The sequence below is a fragment of the Macrobrachium nipponense genome, chromosome 31 (assembly GCF_015104395.2).
Source record: "Macrobrachium nipponense isolate FS-2020 chromosome 31, ASM1510439v2, whole genome shotgun sequence".
NCBI classification, from domain to species: domain Eukaryota; kingdom Metazoa; phylum Arthropoda; class Malacostraca; order Decapoda; family Palaemonidae; genus Macrobrachium; species Macrobrachium nipponense.
Genome location: NC_061093.1, coordinates 5,088,341 through 5,105,341, shown reverse-complemented (window position 1 = coordinate 5,105,341; position 17,001 = coordinate 5,088,341). Strand labels below are relative to the sequence as shown.

General features: G+C 36.0%; 1 protein-coding gene across 2 annotated transcripts in view; it reads left to right on the top strand.

The window, feature by feature from the left end:
• The first annotated feature begins 818 nt into the window (after window positions 1-818).
• LOC135206608 (discoidin domain-containing receptor 2-like) overlaps window positions 819-17,001 on the top strand; it is a 1,678,822-nt gene continuing 1,662,639 nt past the window's right edge. The window contains exon 1 of one of the 2 annotated variants that reach the window (XM_064237944.1): window positions 819-932. The gene's annotated coding sequence lies outside the window, so the exon portion shown is untranslated. The remainder of the gene's footprint in view (window positions 933-17,001) is intronic. The other variant, XM_064237945.1, reaches the window with a different exon arrangement.

The following is a 17,001-nucleotide window of genomic DNA, read 5'->3' as shown; positions in this document are numbered from 1 at the left end:
GAGAAATAACGGCGGGCAAAACGTATTGGGGTCCGATTCCCGAGCATCGGCAGGGAATATGTACGTGGCAGTTAGTTGACAGTATTGGGTCTCGGCCAGGCCGCTCAGGCGGGAAAAGGTATGTAGCAAGCAACATCCTTGTCCCTAAAAATCTGCTGTGAACCGGAAAGCTGAGACACACCTTGCAGCCACCCCCCTCTCAGAGCAAAAGGACCTACCTGGCACCACGCATCGATTTTTTGTTTTTTCTTGTTGCTGTTGAAAGAACAAAAGGAGTATAACATAGCGCCATGCCACTCCTCGAGAGAGGAGGATGCCATTCCTTGAACTGTATCGACTGACTGGACGACGGGTCACCGATCGTTAACTACGTCAGCCAATGTACCACTGACCAAAGGAAGCACTAGAGAACTTCCAATGAGAGGCTCTTGAAGGAAATCTAGGCGTTATTCTTTAAAGAACGCTTCGCTGAACCATTTTCTCTCTTCGCCCGAACTATTGATATTAGACAGGGATGTACTCTTTAATGTACCGATCAGTAATTAAGTTACCTAACTTCTTGCGTCCAGTGTTCGTCACCATTATTCTTGATCGTGCAGCCTTCACAATTCCAAATCAGCCTAATGACATCCTTAACTGGGGGAATGCGAGTCATTACCCACAATAGCGAATGTCGAGTTGATTTTCAAAAATAGCCGCAGTTCGATAGAAGAGTTCTGAACACCGTTGTTTTATCAGGTAAAATTACGGTAGCTGGCAACTTCTGGTGGCATCATCAGGTACACTCCTGGGACGCAAGAAGCTCTCAGTGTATCGTGGTCGGTGGCGGGAAAAGGGTGTGTGCTGTGTGTCCGTCGCTACCACTTTTACGTTTTCTTTAAGTGCAGGGATAACTATTTTGGTGTTTTTATCGCTCGGTATTCGTTAGATTGGTGAGAGACTGCTATCTCTGTATCTGTATCATAATCATTAATCATATGAGTGCAATTTACAACTATGATGTAGGATTTCCAGAAAAAGGGAAGCGGTTATTTTTTTATTAATAAGAAGCCTTGGGTTTTGTGTATACGCCAATTCAGTTGCAAGGAAACATTACTATCTATTTATTCATTAAATAAATACGCAATCTAGCCTCTATAGGCCTAATGGTTTAAAGGTTGCGAGCCCAGTCACCTATAAGGAGATTTATTGTTATAAAGGTAAGCATGATTAACTTTGTCGTTTGAAATGCAAATATCAATCTGTCTGTTACCTGTTTTGGGGGATGAGATGGCTTAGGCCTACTGTAGGCATATTAGAGGTAAACACTCAAAGACATTTTTCCCGCAATAGATAATATATAAGATACCGAAGGCAGTCGAAGCAATTTAATAACTAGCCACGTCAAAGGTAACCAGTAGAAAGAAGTACATTCCCCAGGGACTGGGTTGACGTAGGCCTGCTGGGAGATACGAAGGAGAACTTAACAAGTTTAAATATTGCAGTGTAGGTTTCCCTTGGGCATTCTTCCCCCTCTTCCACCTTTTCCCTGCAGGTGCACAAGGCATTGGAGGGGGGATAGGAGATTGAGCTGGGGATACTCCCCTCCAAATTCCCCCCCCCCCCCTCCTGGCTATGCGACACTACTGCGGGATGTAAATTCTTAAGGTGGTACTTTGGATCTGGGAAGTTCTTATGCCTTGGCTGGAATGAACGTGATTTCGCTTGTAACACACGCCATCGAGAAGGTGTTTTTGTCGCCTGTTCTCGTACTTTTCGTCATTTTTAAACGTCATTCAGTTACATGGTTTAGCTTGTTTTTCCTGTTGAGTGAGACTCCCAGGAAGGTGCGTAGTATTATTGTGAAAGCGTTAACAATATTTGTCACTTACAGATGCCTCTTTATTTCATTGTTTCCGCATTTTTTTTATATATATAAACTAGAGTTTAGAAACTCGTCTTTCTTTAATACTCCTTTGTTCTTTGTGGACATCTGAGTTGGGTTAAATGGCTCCTAGTTTAATTGGTTTGGTCTGACCATGTTGTAATCATCACCAGGATAGAACACAGAGTTCTTCCATATTTCGTTTGAACATGACGGTGGTAATAGCAGTCATCGATGTCGTGTGTGTGTTGTGTTTTTAATACTTGATATTACCAGAACTCGTGATCTATATATGGAGACGTACCTCAAGGAAAATTAAACATTAAGATGCCTTAGATATGTTAAAGACTATACAGGTCAAAATAGCGTTTCACTTTTCCAAAATTGAACGACTTATTTCATTTTACATTATATATATATATATATATATATATATATATTATTATATATATATATATATAGTATATAGTATAATATATATATATATATATATATATATGTATATATATATATATGTATATATTATATATATATATATATATATATATATATATATATATATATATGAGCTAGTTATCTCCTGAATAGTTTATTACGGAATAGTACTAACACCTGCAATTCATCCCTTATTGTCTTGAAAAAACGTAGTTGCCTGCTGAAGTAATTGGTAAATTTTCAGATAACGAATAAGGGACATTACTGACAGCGTTTGCTCTGCGCTTCAGATGTCTTCGAATCGTAATTTTTCTTAATAAAAGTTGATACGAATGAGGTAATCAATCTGATGCCGTTTTCTAACAAGAAACTAGAAGGAATGTGTGCAAGTAAGTGCGCACGCAGAGTATTAATTTATTTTTTGTTAAAATGAAGTTTTTGGTTTGAGAAAATTAAAGGGACCATTGTTACGGAACAAGGCGGATCACGAAGAGCTATTGCTATGCTATGCTTACCAAAATGGTGGAGTAACGGTAATCCGTTACATGCCTTTCAAATGTGTAATTGAAAAAAAAAATGTGGTAAAGTGAATTGGAAGAGGAATAAAATATTGTTCAAAAGACGCAATTTGAATCACTGGGAAGAGCATACTATACTATATTCAAGTTGGCAGTTACGAAAATTGTATTGGTAATTAGGCAGTTTGAAGATAGATCCTTTGTTTTTACAGTTTGTTCAACGACAGCATTAAATTCGCAACGACGTTTTTATTTTTGGTCCACCACTAGGCTATCTTGTATTTTTGTACACTTTTCAATTATATAATTTTTTTAAAATTTCGATAGTGTTATGATAGTCTGTAAATAGTCGCCGTTAATTTATTTGGAATGATATTATTGCAAGCCTGAAATTGAGGCCCATTTTCAAAAATTGCGTATTAAATGTTTTTCATGGTCTTGTAAGCTTTATGCATAATTATATCATGCAATTTGTTATTTATTTTGTGTCATATTTCAATACTTTTGCTTTTGATTGACCATATCTGCACTGAGAGATGAATGATTGTACTTTATTACTGAAATGTGAATTTTAAATAGCTACATATCTTTCGTGTGTTTACATACACATCTAAAGAGAGTTGTCCATGTTTTATGAAAGCCCATCATTACCGTATGGTCAGATAGCGCAAGAAATGAATCGATGCCAAAATGAGCTCGTATAGACTGAACTGCACCTGGTTCGCGGGCCGGCGCTGGTCCAGGCAGGCATGGTCCAGCATTTTAGGGATACCTGATAAAGGTTACGGTTGTAAGTGTTTGTTATTATTACTGTAGCTGTTATTGAGATAAAAGGTCAGAGGTGGGAGCCACAGTGACAATCCTTTTTCATTAACCGCTATTTTTACTCGTCCGTAGCTTTGTTCCAAGGAAGTACAACAAAGAAGTGTTCAATGGTATAACTTTAGATTAATCAGCTTTTTTATTATTATTAATTTGACTTTGAGGTAAACAGACAGCTCACCCAGTCCGAACCGGAAGCAATATAAATTTCATAACATTTCCTCTCTGGACATTTTTAATAAGATTTCTTTTTATTTCCATATTTTAATAAGAAAATAAGATTTCGTTTTATTTCCATATTTTAATAAGAATTGCTTCTCGTATTTCGTTCGTAACGATTTCTGATTAGAAATGGTAATTCGTTAATGTTGGTTCCAGCCAGATGGCGTCTAAAAGTCGCTCTGTATATATTCGTTTCCGTTGCTTCGCATTGTTTTGGTATAACAGGATTTTGCTTTCTGTGCTCTGCTGTGTGTGTGAGTGTATGTGAGAGTATGAGTGCACGTCTTTGTTGACCTGTTTCATTTCCAACGCTTGAATGTGTTCTAGACTTTTATTTACCCTATTATTCATGCTTGTTGAAATTGTTATTTTTTTTTACGTTCACATTTCTTGACTGCATTTATTTCTCTCTCTCTTTTTCCTTTTTAATCAAAGTCAGCGAGTATTCTGAAAAACTCGCAGTTTTTTTTTTTTTTTTTTTTTTTCGGGAAAGCGTTTTACTTCGGCGACATGGAAGCGAAATTGGAATACTAGGGCTTGTCAGTAAGAGTTGTCAAGACAGTGGAATTATAAAAATATTTTTAAAAATGCGTACTACTTTACACATCCAAATATTTATGTGTATTTGCATATAGAATAATGACTGATACATATACTATAATGCAATCCGTCAATGTACATGTTTTACACAGCTACGAGATGCTAAATGCATAAAGACGAGAAAGTCATGTGGAAATACAAATTCAGTTATAATACAGTTTCTAAAAATGTTTTTTGATGATTATGATGAAGACTTGGCATTTACGTTCCATTTTATGTATAACCATAAATATATATAATTTTTAATAGAGTCAGGTAAGCACGTTTGAGCAAATCGATGCTCATATACACAAATACATGCATAAATGTGTAAATAGTAACTAATATCCATATTTATTCTAGTTTAGATGTTGTGACATTTACAATATTGATTAGAATTGTTGGGGGTGTGGGTGGGTGGTCCCTTTGCAACTGCGCGGTTATTCAAGAAACTCGTCTGCTCTCTTTAGGGGCGTTTGTGGAAAGAAAACGAATTATTAGGCCTGAACACATATGAAAAAGGGATAAAAGTAAATCTCTCTTTTTTTTCCGGTTTATTGGTAAACAAGTAAAATTAGGCCTAACTAGATTAAATGGGTTATCGGCAGAGGAAGTAGGGTAGACACAGAAACGAACGGAAGTTCTCCTTCGCCACTGTCGACTGCCAAGGCGTTGTGAATCATTCGTTATTACTTACTGCTGAAAGCACTTGTTTCAGTGTCCAATACTCCGCAGGTCATTTGGTCACTGAGTTCAAGCTACATTGAGTGTGGCCGTTATTTGTGTGGGTGATAAGATATGGGTGCCCCATACTCTTGGGGCATAACCTCCTGTGGTTGCTTCTGACACTTGAGCAATAGGGTCAACCAACGACCTAATCAAAAAGACCATTTTTTTTTCACTCGATGTGTAATTGGTGAAATAACAATACTATTACATCTTTAAGCATACCATTCAAAATATTAAGTTTCAATCGCTTGAATGGTATGCTTAAAGATGTAATTGTATTGCTTTTTCACCAATTAAATATAAAGTGAAAAAAAAATTGTCATTTCGAGTGAAATGGTGGCCATGTGTTCGTTTACCCTAAGTGAGTAGAGTGAACCCAGATCATCTTAGTGTAGCTCTACTGTTGTTATCCATGGAAAAGTGTCTGCATAGCGTTTCGACCCGTTCTTCGTGCATTTTTTTTTTTTCTGTTGAACACATACATCACTGTATATATATTACACAAGAGAAAGTTGAGGGCCGTAGTGGAAATCCAGTGTCATTGCCATAACGTCGAAGTACGTTGGAAGCACCTCAGTTGCGTGGTTGGTATGGTCTTGGCCTGCCACCTCGGTGGCCGCGAATTAGATTTTCGGGCATTCCATTGAGGGGTGAGAGATGTGTATCTCTGGTGATAGAAGTTCACTCTCGACGTAGTTCGGTAGTCACGTAAAGTCGTTGGTCCCGTTGCTGAACAACCACTGGTACCATGCAACATACAAACACCATACAAACAAACAAACAAAAAACGAAGCACGTTCGAGGCTTGTAAGCCAGTTGGGTGTGAATTTGAATGTGAGTTGTCATATCAGATACGTTGGTCATCCTGAATGCAGGAGTTGTGACATGGGTACCATAGCTCATGCCAAATGGTTAGGGTTGAGCAGGCGTTGAGTGACAGGTATATATACTCTCACAAGCAACGTGAACGAAGACGACCATGACTGTGGAAAGTGTAGATTTGCTTCTATTTTATGTTGTTATTTAATTGAACTTACTTTAAATTAAATCTCTTTGCTATCATCTCAGTATCCCGCTCAGTTAGCTCTTCGTGTCTTCTTTTCCAATAATGAACCATATTTGAAAATCAAATGCTATTTTGGAGGTGCAGTAATAATGACTGATCAATAAAGAGTCGCATCGATTTACGGACATGGGTCATATTTGGAAGAAACCACAAACATTATCCATAACGATACATTATGAACGAAAGAGATTTATTTAATGACATACCAGACCAGTGGAGAAAAGATTGTTCGTTCCATTATTTTGAGCTAGCTGAGGGACAGTACTGTACCTATAGCTGTTTAGATAAAAGGTAAACACGCAGCCAATTTTAATAGTGCAATGAATTAACTCCAGAGAATAAGACCAAGCCTTAAGTCAAAGTTTCCAATTTCTTAATGGTAAGACATATGAAGGCTTGTATTATGATTTCATAAGTGAGTGAGATTGTGCCATTCGGAATTAACGGCGAAAACCATTTGTAATTGCTCTTTCAATCCTATTGATATGCAGCAAGATGGATGCTCAATTGGAAGAAAGAGTTATTATTATCAGTAGCAGAGTAGAAGAGCTTGAGCCAATGTTTTCTCTCTTTCTTAGAGAGCTTCCTCTGTCTGTTTGCTGGTTGATTAGGCCATCCTTTCTCTCAGCTCCTGTTTTTTCTCTGTGCCTTTCAGTCACTTTTCTCTGATTGTATGTCTGTCGTCGTCGGAACGCCCCCCCCCCCCCCAACACACACATATACACGTCCCATCCCCACAATCTCTCCATTTTCATCCAAGCAAGGTTTTCATGTCGTCACTCGGTAACGTCCCGTCGTGCTACTGAAAGATTTTCCTCGAACAAAGGCAGGACTAATCAAAACTCAGGAACCGTAGGCCACAAAGGGTGAGGAGGAGGTGGAGGAGGGTGTTGGGGAGGGGGGGGGTGGGGGGGGGGGAAGGGGGGGGAAGGGGCCGTAAACGAGATGAAAGGACTTTGGAAGAAAGCAGACTGAAAGGCAATATCTGCTTGTGGCAGGTATTTGGTGCAATGCTCAATTAAATCTTGTTAATGAAACCCCATCCATAATGGCATTTATAGTTTGTAATATTCGCAGTCATCCTCAAATCATTTGTATATTATAGCTATATATATAATAGCTATATATATATATATATATATAGATATATATATATATATATATATATATATATATATATATATATATAGATACACATAATAATATAAAAATAAAATAGTATATATGTGTGTGTATTTTATAGTGCACAGCATGTTTAAGTACCTTGTGTACATATAATATGAGAGTAATAATATTTTGAATTCCATATCAGTAGGTCAATTACGGACAAAATAGTTATCACGAGCGTTTTAAATTTTAAATGCATGTCGAAACTTTCGTTCGTATACATCATGCTGTACTGAAATCATTATGGGTTTACCTTTTACATTTTTTCACTGCAATTCGTTTTTTCAAAACTAAGTTTTAACAGAAAGCCAAAAGATAGCAGTCAGGTAACCTGCCGAATTAAGGATACGCAGTGATGATCAAAATGTTCCTAGTTGCAAAGTCTGGTTCATATTTGACAGCCAGTCCTGGGTTGCCATGGTAGACTGATTGTGTCTGTGTTCCAGCCATTCATGAATTTCTGGTGCATGGAGAGAACTTGAAAAGAAGAAACGTTCTCATTCCCACTCGACAGGGAACTGCGCCTCTCAATAGACATTGTTTTTCCATTCGCTCATCTTCTGATACTCGGCTTAGGCCTTGCCTTCAAACTCACTCGGTTTCTCAAGGCTTTTGTCTGCTTGATTAAACGTTCCTTAGATAATCGTGAAGGTACGCTGTTCGAACGGTATATATATATATATATATATATATTATATATATATATATATATATATATATATATATATATATATATATAATTTGTGTGGCTGTGTCTGTATGTGTAAATAAATTCTTCTGTTAAAACAGGATATGTCTCGAGTATAAAAGGCCCATTAAAACAATCCGGTTTAAAGCTAAGGACTATATGTCGATGGACTTACTTCCACCTTTATCAAAGCAAGTCCACCGAAATACAGTGCTTTAGCTTTAAACCAGAGTGTGTTAATGGGCCTTATATTCTTGGTATATATATATATATATATATATATATATATATATATATATATATATATATAAATGGATGTTTGTATGTATGTGTGTATATGTTCTAGCATATCGCTGAAACACGTCATTGAGCAATGTCAACTAAACTACTGATAAATAGTTTTTGAGGTCACTGAGATCAGTCTTAGTAAGACCCTTGATGCCGTTTAAATCGAAGGTCAGCTCCAACAGGAAGGGGATGGAGAATGAAATGTAAAAATGACAGATAGGAGTGTCTTATCCAAAGATTTCAAGGTCGCTGAGACGAATAGAGACTCTTCTGATGCCTCTAACCCCAAGTTCAGACCGGATAGGGGTTGGGGGTAAAAAATGGTGAAATGTAAAAATTCCTGAGCAATGTAACTGAAGTAACCATAACCATCTTAACAGGAAAGGGAGGGAGAAGTGTGAGGAAGTGAGAGAGAGAGTAGTGTGGGTGTTGAGACGAGAAAGAGTGAGTTTATCTGTTGACATTCAACGTCTTTCTGGGCAGTGCCAGGTTGGTCAGCTAGTATATTTACAATTATATAATATAATATGTGTGTGTGTATATATAATTATATGCACATGTATACATATATACATAGGTATATAAACCTATAAATCACACGTGGGTGTCATATATATATATATATATATATATATATATATATATATATATATATATATATATATATATATATATATATAGTTGTAGGCAATTTCCTTTGTGGCAGTAACTACTTTGATCTGGATTTTTTCATATTTCCTTACTTCTGCTTTCAGTACTTCTTGAAAGTTCTTGATAAGCATACAGATTCGTGATGTGTTTTCAATTTATCGGTAAGGTCCTTTTTGCCCTATTTCGGGCTTTCTGAAGTAAGAGTTAATATTCAGACATCCTTTGCTCTCTATACTGGTAGGGTTGGATGAGGGGGTTTGCCATATATATTTTTTAATTTACAATGTTTGGTTTACAAATTACAATATGCGGTTGGGTTTAGTAATTAACATAATCCTGCGTGCTGTTCTGGCTTGGCTCCATTTGACCTTAACCTTAGATTTCTCTTCTCGTTCGAGCAGACGATAAAGAATGATCACCTTTGGTTTGTGTATTTAAGCTTGGTTTGCTTGTTTGTGGCCTTAAAGACTGCTTCTGTCATTGTTATGACCCAATATGAATTGCATCTGTATTTTGTACTGCTATTATTTATCAAGTCTTGCAATGATGGTTTCTTGTCGTGTTTGTCTGTGTAGGGATGGAAGATGGCTCCTGTGTTTCTGTGGGCAAGTCATTTTCATTTGAGAGTTGGAGATGTTCTCCCAATGTTGTTTTCTCTGGAAAGACTGCATTCCTCCTTGGGGCAAGTGAATCCATAACCTACATTAACATATCATCGAACTCACTAGGACACAGAGCAACATCACCTCTGTCAGTCTAAACTGACTTTTCACCAGATTGTGGTCTGCTATTATTTCGACATCCTTTCGCATACTCGAATCATTTTACCTATTCTTTTACATAATATCCATTTATCATCGTTTCAGTTCTTCGTAGGCTACAGATCCTATGAGTGTCTTTAAATGTTTTCATTTGCTTTTATGCTATAGAAATACATATATATATATATATATATATATATATATATATATATATATATAATATATATATATATATATTATATATATATATATATACTATATATATATATATATATATAATATATATATATATATTGTGTGCAGCCCAAGTATGTGTTTACATATACCGTAACGCGATTTCCTTTTAATATGGAATAGTTCTATAAGAAAATACAAGATAACAATCCCATTTTTTCCTAAGCCAGTGGTGGACTCCATTTTTGGTACATGCATAATTACCAACATAAAGTAAATCTTAGTGTATTTCTGTATAGTTTGTAGTTCCATCATTAATATGGTATGAGATTGTTTTATCAGTGAAGCACCGTAACCAGTTTAGGTAGTACGACATTGCATTTAACCAGCTAGTATGACATTATTTCTAGTGGATCTCTCTCTCTCTCTCTCTCTCTCTCTCTCTCTCTCTCTCTCTCTCTCTTCTCTCTCTGATGAAAGTTTGACAAATGCCGTCGGTTACGGTAACTGCATATATAGAGTTAATGGTAGATAAAATACTCACGCACGCATAAGGTATGTAGTAAAATATATTGCCGAGAGAGAGAGAGAGAGAGAGAGAGAGAGAGAGAGAGAGAGAGAGAGAGGTGTAAGTGAGCAAGGATCAAACGCCACAACTAAGCAACCTCCAAGCAGTTCTAAGTTAAGTTCAAGAGGAAACCAAATATGCCCTACAATTCAAGGTGTTTGTAGAGCACTCTGGTTTGGCTAACGTTCCTCCGAATAAGATACGTACTTTGTATTTTGAACTTGTCTACTCACGTTGACCTTATTAGAGGTCAGGGGCCTAGGATTCAAACCTAACCTATGTGTTACTAGACCGGGGGCGGGGGGGGGGAATTGACCCGTTCCACCCCCACCACCCAACCCCCCCCTCCCCTTCAGAAAGATAATATAATATGAAAGTAAATATTATAATAAGTAAAATTTTATCCAAGAAATTGTTATGGGTCAGAAAGGCATGTAAAGGTGAATATAGAACGGGTCAGAAAGGCATGTAAAGGTGAATATAGAACGGGTCAGAAAGGCATGTAAAGGTGAATATAGAAAAAAGAATGGAGAAAAACGCATGTATAAATTGACAGAAAGGTATCGAAACGTCCTAAAACCGCCTTCTAGTCCCAACCACTTAGGAGACTCTCAGGGGCCTGCCCTCAATTATAACGTAATATTGTAAGATATATATAGGGCAATATTATGAAGTGAGAACAAGTTCTTGCACATATTAAACAATACTATGATAAACGGAACAGAAATAAAAGCTTCAAATAGTCTTACACGATTATCAAACAAATGAGGAAAAGGAATATATGTAACTTCATGCATGAATCCTCCCAAATTAGTAATGCAACATGATTGGTTAAAAACATTTACCCGCCCCCAAACCCCCATCATTTATCTCACTTAGGAAGTCGTTGTCTGAAACAAAAGCTCCCCTATAACATGGCGCATGCCCAGTAGGATTGGCGCATGCCCAGTAGGATTCAGTGTCGTAATAGCAGTAGTAATAGGTGGATTTTGGCTATGTTACGGCTCCATTATCGGTTTATTTATCGCTTTATTTCAGCTTGTATTTCGTGTTTCAAATGTCATAAATAAGAGGAAATAACACAATAACACGGCAAAACCTTCCCCCCAAGTGTTTAACCCCACCCATAACCCCTTTCCCATCGGTCCCTCTTACCGTAGGATAGAGTTGTAAGGCATAATCCTTCCAAGTGTTTTACCCCACCCAAAACCCCGCATTCCCATAGGTCCCCCTTACCGTAGGATAGAGTAAAAGGTAAATTATAGGTTAATTACAGCCGGCTGAAAAAAATGTGCTTTAAATTCTTGTTCAGGAGGTAAAACTGCATAGAAAAATGTCAACTGACATCGTCTAGTTCGCCGTGGTATACGGGCTTAGATCTACCCAATCTTGTTTTCCAGGCCGACAACAAAAAATAAGGGTGGACCAGGAACACTACCTTGTGGAAATCCAGACAAAATAGATCTTGGTTCACTAAAGATCCCAACCACATCAACTCGCTGCTGCCTATCTGTAGGGAAATCTTGAAGTAATCCTAAAACATATCCACCCACTTCAAGATTCTGAAGTTTATAAATAAGCGCTGCCGTGTGATTTACTAAATCGAACGCAGCATCTATTTGAATTACTCCTCTCAAAACACTTATATACTAAGGTTCTCTTGCAAATGGCATGTCAAGTCAAAAAGCATCGCAGGACCTAGCTGCTTCCTGTTGATGACATTTAACATTATATGAATGTTTCTTCGTAGAAACTAACATGATCATTTGGTTGACCTAAAGACAGTCATAAGGATAGGAGTAAAGCATTTGACAGGTGTAATTCTGGAGGACAGTTTTTGGGTTAATACTAAATTATAAGAAGCATAATTGTGGAACTGGATGTAGCAAGGGACGATTATCTGCTTCTTGTTCAGTTCCAGTAGGAACAATGCCACAATGTAATTGATTATACTACCGGTGATTTAGTGATTTTTTTAATGGCCTCTTAACTGAGATATTAGGTTAGCGTTTATGATAAAATACCAGGAACAAAGTTTAGACGAAGAAATTTCATATTTGTAATGAATATAAAGAAAGCAAAACATACAGAATTATCAATTTAACCTCATCGGAAGTAGAGGATTGTTGAATATAGTTGGTTCCTAATTGAAGAGAATAAGAAATAATTTTTAGTCCGTTGACCTCCGAACTTAATATGATCTGTCGTTGCTTGTACCAAACTGCTTTGTTGACTAGCTTCGTAAACGCTTATGTATTTTCGCTTATTTTTTCCTACGATTGACTCCTCTCTTATATCTTATTGGCTTGGAGAGGTAGGAAAGCACATAAAAAAATTGACATGTTTGTGCACTTAATGGTTGTATTGGAATTCTCTTTCATCTTGTTGGCTAGGAGAGGTAGGAAAGCTCATGAAAAAAGTAACTTGCTAAATCGGTGCATGATGAAAATCATAGGAATTAAGTGGAACCCTAGCCAGGATTTTGGATCATCCCAGCCCACATCTTTGGATTGAAAATGTCTCTTAAATTACATATAACACATTTAAAATACTAGAGGTTATTCTTGGCTTTAAATTTTGAGAAGTATAGTATCCTGTCCAAACCGTTGCGAGCTGCGTCAATAATTGGATTCCTGTCGATCGTAAGATGTCTCTCTTTTAATCCTGACATACTCTTGAATAATGTTCCTAGTTTAGTCTCCAGCAGCTGACTGTTATTTTATTGGATGAAAACTTGAGTTCTAATGAATTTTTTACCTTAGATTTTAGTACTGCGAATCTCCGGCACGGTCATGCTTTCCAGGTATTTCATGATAAGGACGATTCTTTTTCTTTAGATCTTCCCAGGTTATATTTTTTTTCTACTATGAAGTTCTCCAGTTGGAGTTGATTCTAATTTGTGAGGGTTCGGTAGAACACCGTTTCCAAAAAGTGTTGTTCCAGCTGTGACCTAATTATGGAATGGTTTTCATAATCATGTGGTAGTTGATACAAATGTTTATGTATAGCAGGCTCACAAAGTCTTGTTTCATAGTTTAATTACGCTACCATATTTTTTATGTATTTTTTCTTTGCTTTTGTAAGTTTATTTTCTGTACCGGGTTGCTTTCTTTATTTAAGACTTGGGCTCGTAGTATGCTGATTTCCAACTAATAGGATAATAATAATAATATTTTCAGTTTCCAAATAAAACTATCGAATGGACTGCCTACGGTCTCTTCAGTGTAGCCATCAGCATGTTAGCCTGTGAAACATATGATAATCCTGATCACTAATACATTCACAAAGATTGAATCACTTTGCTTTGGCCTGTTATTGAGCTTGTTGACCCCTGAATGTTATGCTCACTACTGAAATCAGCACTCCAAGTAAATGGCATTATATACGTAGCAGTGGAAATTACAAGTCCTTTCCTTAATCAGTAATTGTAACCAGATATGTAGTTTAATCTTTGTAATTGTTTATATATGGTTTTAATCGTCTTGGTGTTATGATAGTTTTACAATTTGTTCCAGTTATACCATGTCGAAACTATATTTTTTGTATCCTGATTGATTTAATCGACGTGAGTTTGATCATTCGTATTGCTTCTACTTTAATATTCAATTTGTGTACACTAAGATGTCTCAAATGAAATCATTCTTTAAGCTTAGCCACAAATGGAACACACTTCATTGTCGACGAGCGACCAGCTTATAGGACAGCACTTGCCCTAAACTAAAGAATCCTTCCTACCCTGCCCCCCCCCCCCCCCCTTTTCTTTCTTTTAACGTGGCACTTTTGCCTTGCGTGAACTAAGGAAACATGAGGTTCGTCTCTCTCTCTCTCTCTCTCTCTCCTCTCTCTCTCTATACTGTGTTTTCTATGATGCTGTGACACACACAAACATAAGCTTTGCTTGAACGAGATCCAGTTTAACTTTTCCCCTCTCAGATTTCACTGATGACGACTTTTGAGTCCTGCCTAAAATAGAGATCCACGCTGCTCAGCCAAACGTACCTTCGAGTGACGTACAGTTATCGCCAAGTTAGTGACATTTCCTAAATATGCGCACTAATATAATATCCCCACAGTAAAGGTTTCCGTCTGCCGAGTATCCTGTGATATTTAACATCCCGTCCCCTGATGCGTTTATGATAGCCACTTGAGTTGGGGGCCTTTGAAGATGGGTCTTTGTGGGGGAGGGGGGAGGATGGGGGTTGGGCGGGTGGAGGGGAGGGGATTGCGAGATGCCACCGTGTATACATTTTTCAGGGATGGATGTCCTTTGTTCATTTTTTCCCGAGGTGGTTTTCTGTTTTGTAATTAATTTTTAGTTATGTTCGTGATGTTTATTTCGACTCAAGTTCATAATCAAGTCTTCTTAAAGGTTATCATGTATTTCCGCGGTTATGTCATTTCGTTTTCATCGTTGTTAATATATTTTTTTCATAATTTTTGACTAGCCCTGTTTATAATTAAAGTGCCACAAGTATTCAGAGGGAAGTAATGAATAGGATTTAATTTTCACAATTTTTCTGAATGTAAGATTCAAAGCAATTCATTTTTTATGTTTACTTTCGGTGATAATTTAATTAAGGTGATATTTTTATAAATTTGAAGTCAATTAGTATCCTGGTGCATTGAAAGGAAGACTAGTTTTTATGTAGGCTTTGTCTTTTGCGATTCGGCGTAAAATGATGTATAGATTTATCATTTGCATTCTGGCAATTGAATTAGTACTCTTGTATTTGTTTGATACCTAGTCCGACCGAAATTGATCCGGTTTTTGTTTAACACTAACAATAAATTTGAAAGATAGTGTATCCGATAAAGCCCGGTTGGTAACTTTCGCTCGCACCCAACGTTGGCATTCAATTCGTTGTGTTGATGTGTAGCCTGATTGTAATATTGATTGATTTATTGGTTAGTTATTACTGGCGTTGCAACGACGAGGTATATGTAATAATATAAATATTTCTTAAGTGTAATCAAAATGATGGTGTAGTTTGATGTTTTAAGACTAAATGCAGCATGCGCAAATGCACACCTATACAATGTATATTTGTGTGTGTATAATATATATACATACACACACACACACACACATATATATAGTATATATGGTATATATATATATACTATATATATATATATATATATATAATATATATGTGTGTGTGTGTGTGTGTGTGTGTGTGTGTGTGTGTATGTTTGTGTTTGTGTGTGTTTTAGCTCTAATGTTTTTATAAATACTTCTTAAGTTTTAACTGTAATTTTAATTTTAGTTTTAATTTCTATTATTTTATGTAGCCCTGAGGATGCAACATTACGTTACGAAACGCGTTGGCCAATAAATGTTATTTTACTTGATAACTGGGTGTTTACCTGTCACCCCGAAACTGATATATATATATATATATATATATGTATATATATATATTTATTTTATATTATTTAAATTCTATTTATTTATATATATATGATTAATTTTTTTTATTTTATAGGTACACACATATATTGTGTATATATATATATATATATATATATAATATATATATATATTATTTTATATATAATGCACGTATGCATATGTGCGCAGGTGCTTGTGTATATATAAATTTCCCTTTAAATACAGGAGTCAGATTTGCATTTTTTGCTTTAGTAAGCTTAATCTTGGCGTCAAAAGAATTGTTTTATAACTTGTGGATGACGGTCATTGCTTTACACTCCAAATTATGTTGATTATCAAGATAAATGCTATTATCATTATGAATTAACATTAATAACTTTTAACAATAATCTTATTAGCATTGTTTATGGCATCTGAAAATAAAAACATGATTGTGAATGTGAATTTAAAGAATTCCAATGACTTTTGGATTCAGTTTGTGGTACAGTTTTAATGCAAATCGTGTTATTATTATTATTATTATTATTATTATTATTATTATTATTATTATTATTATATTATTATTATTAGAAACTCATAGTAGCACGAGTCTTCAAATGGAGAAACAAATCTACAGTTATGTAAATGTACATATATTTAAATTTAAAACTTTAAGGATAGTTGTCCTCCAAGTTCTAAATTTAAATATATGTACATTTGCATAACTATGGATTTGTTTCTCTATTATTAATATTATTATTATTAATATTATTATTATTATTATTATTATTATTATTATTATTATTAATGGTGTTGTTGTTGTTGTTGTATAGGGTCTGCAAAATGAATGCAGTTATTATCGATAGTATCACTGATGATATTATTATTATTATGTAGGGACTATTACTTAAATAAGTAAACGATGATGAATTGATATAACGTATGAAAAGGAGTCTTAGGCAGAGATTTGTGAAGGGAACGGAATGATACCTTCTTTGTCGTTGTTTGCGAAACCGTTTGCGTAGGTGTGACGCAATAGATCTGACCCGGTGAAAGAGGGTAAACCATAGTGGAGAGTCGTCACTCCGAACGTACATT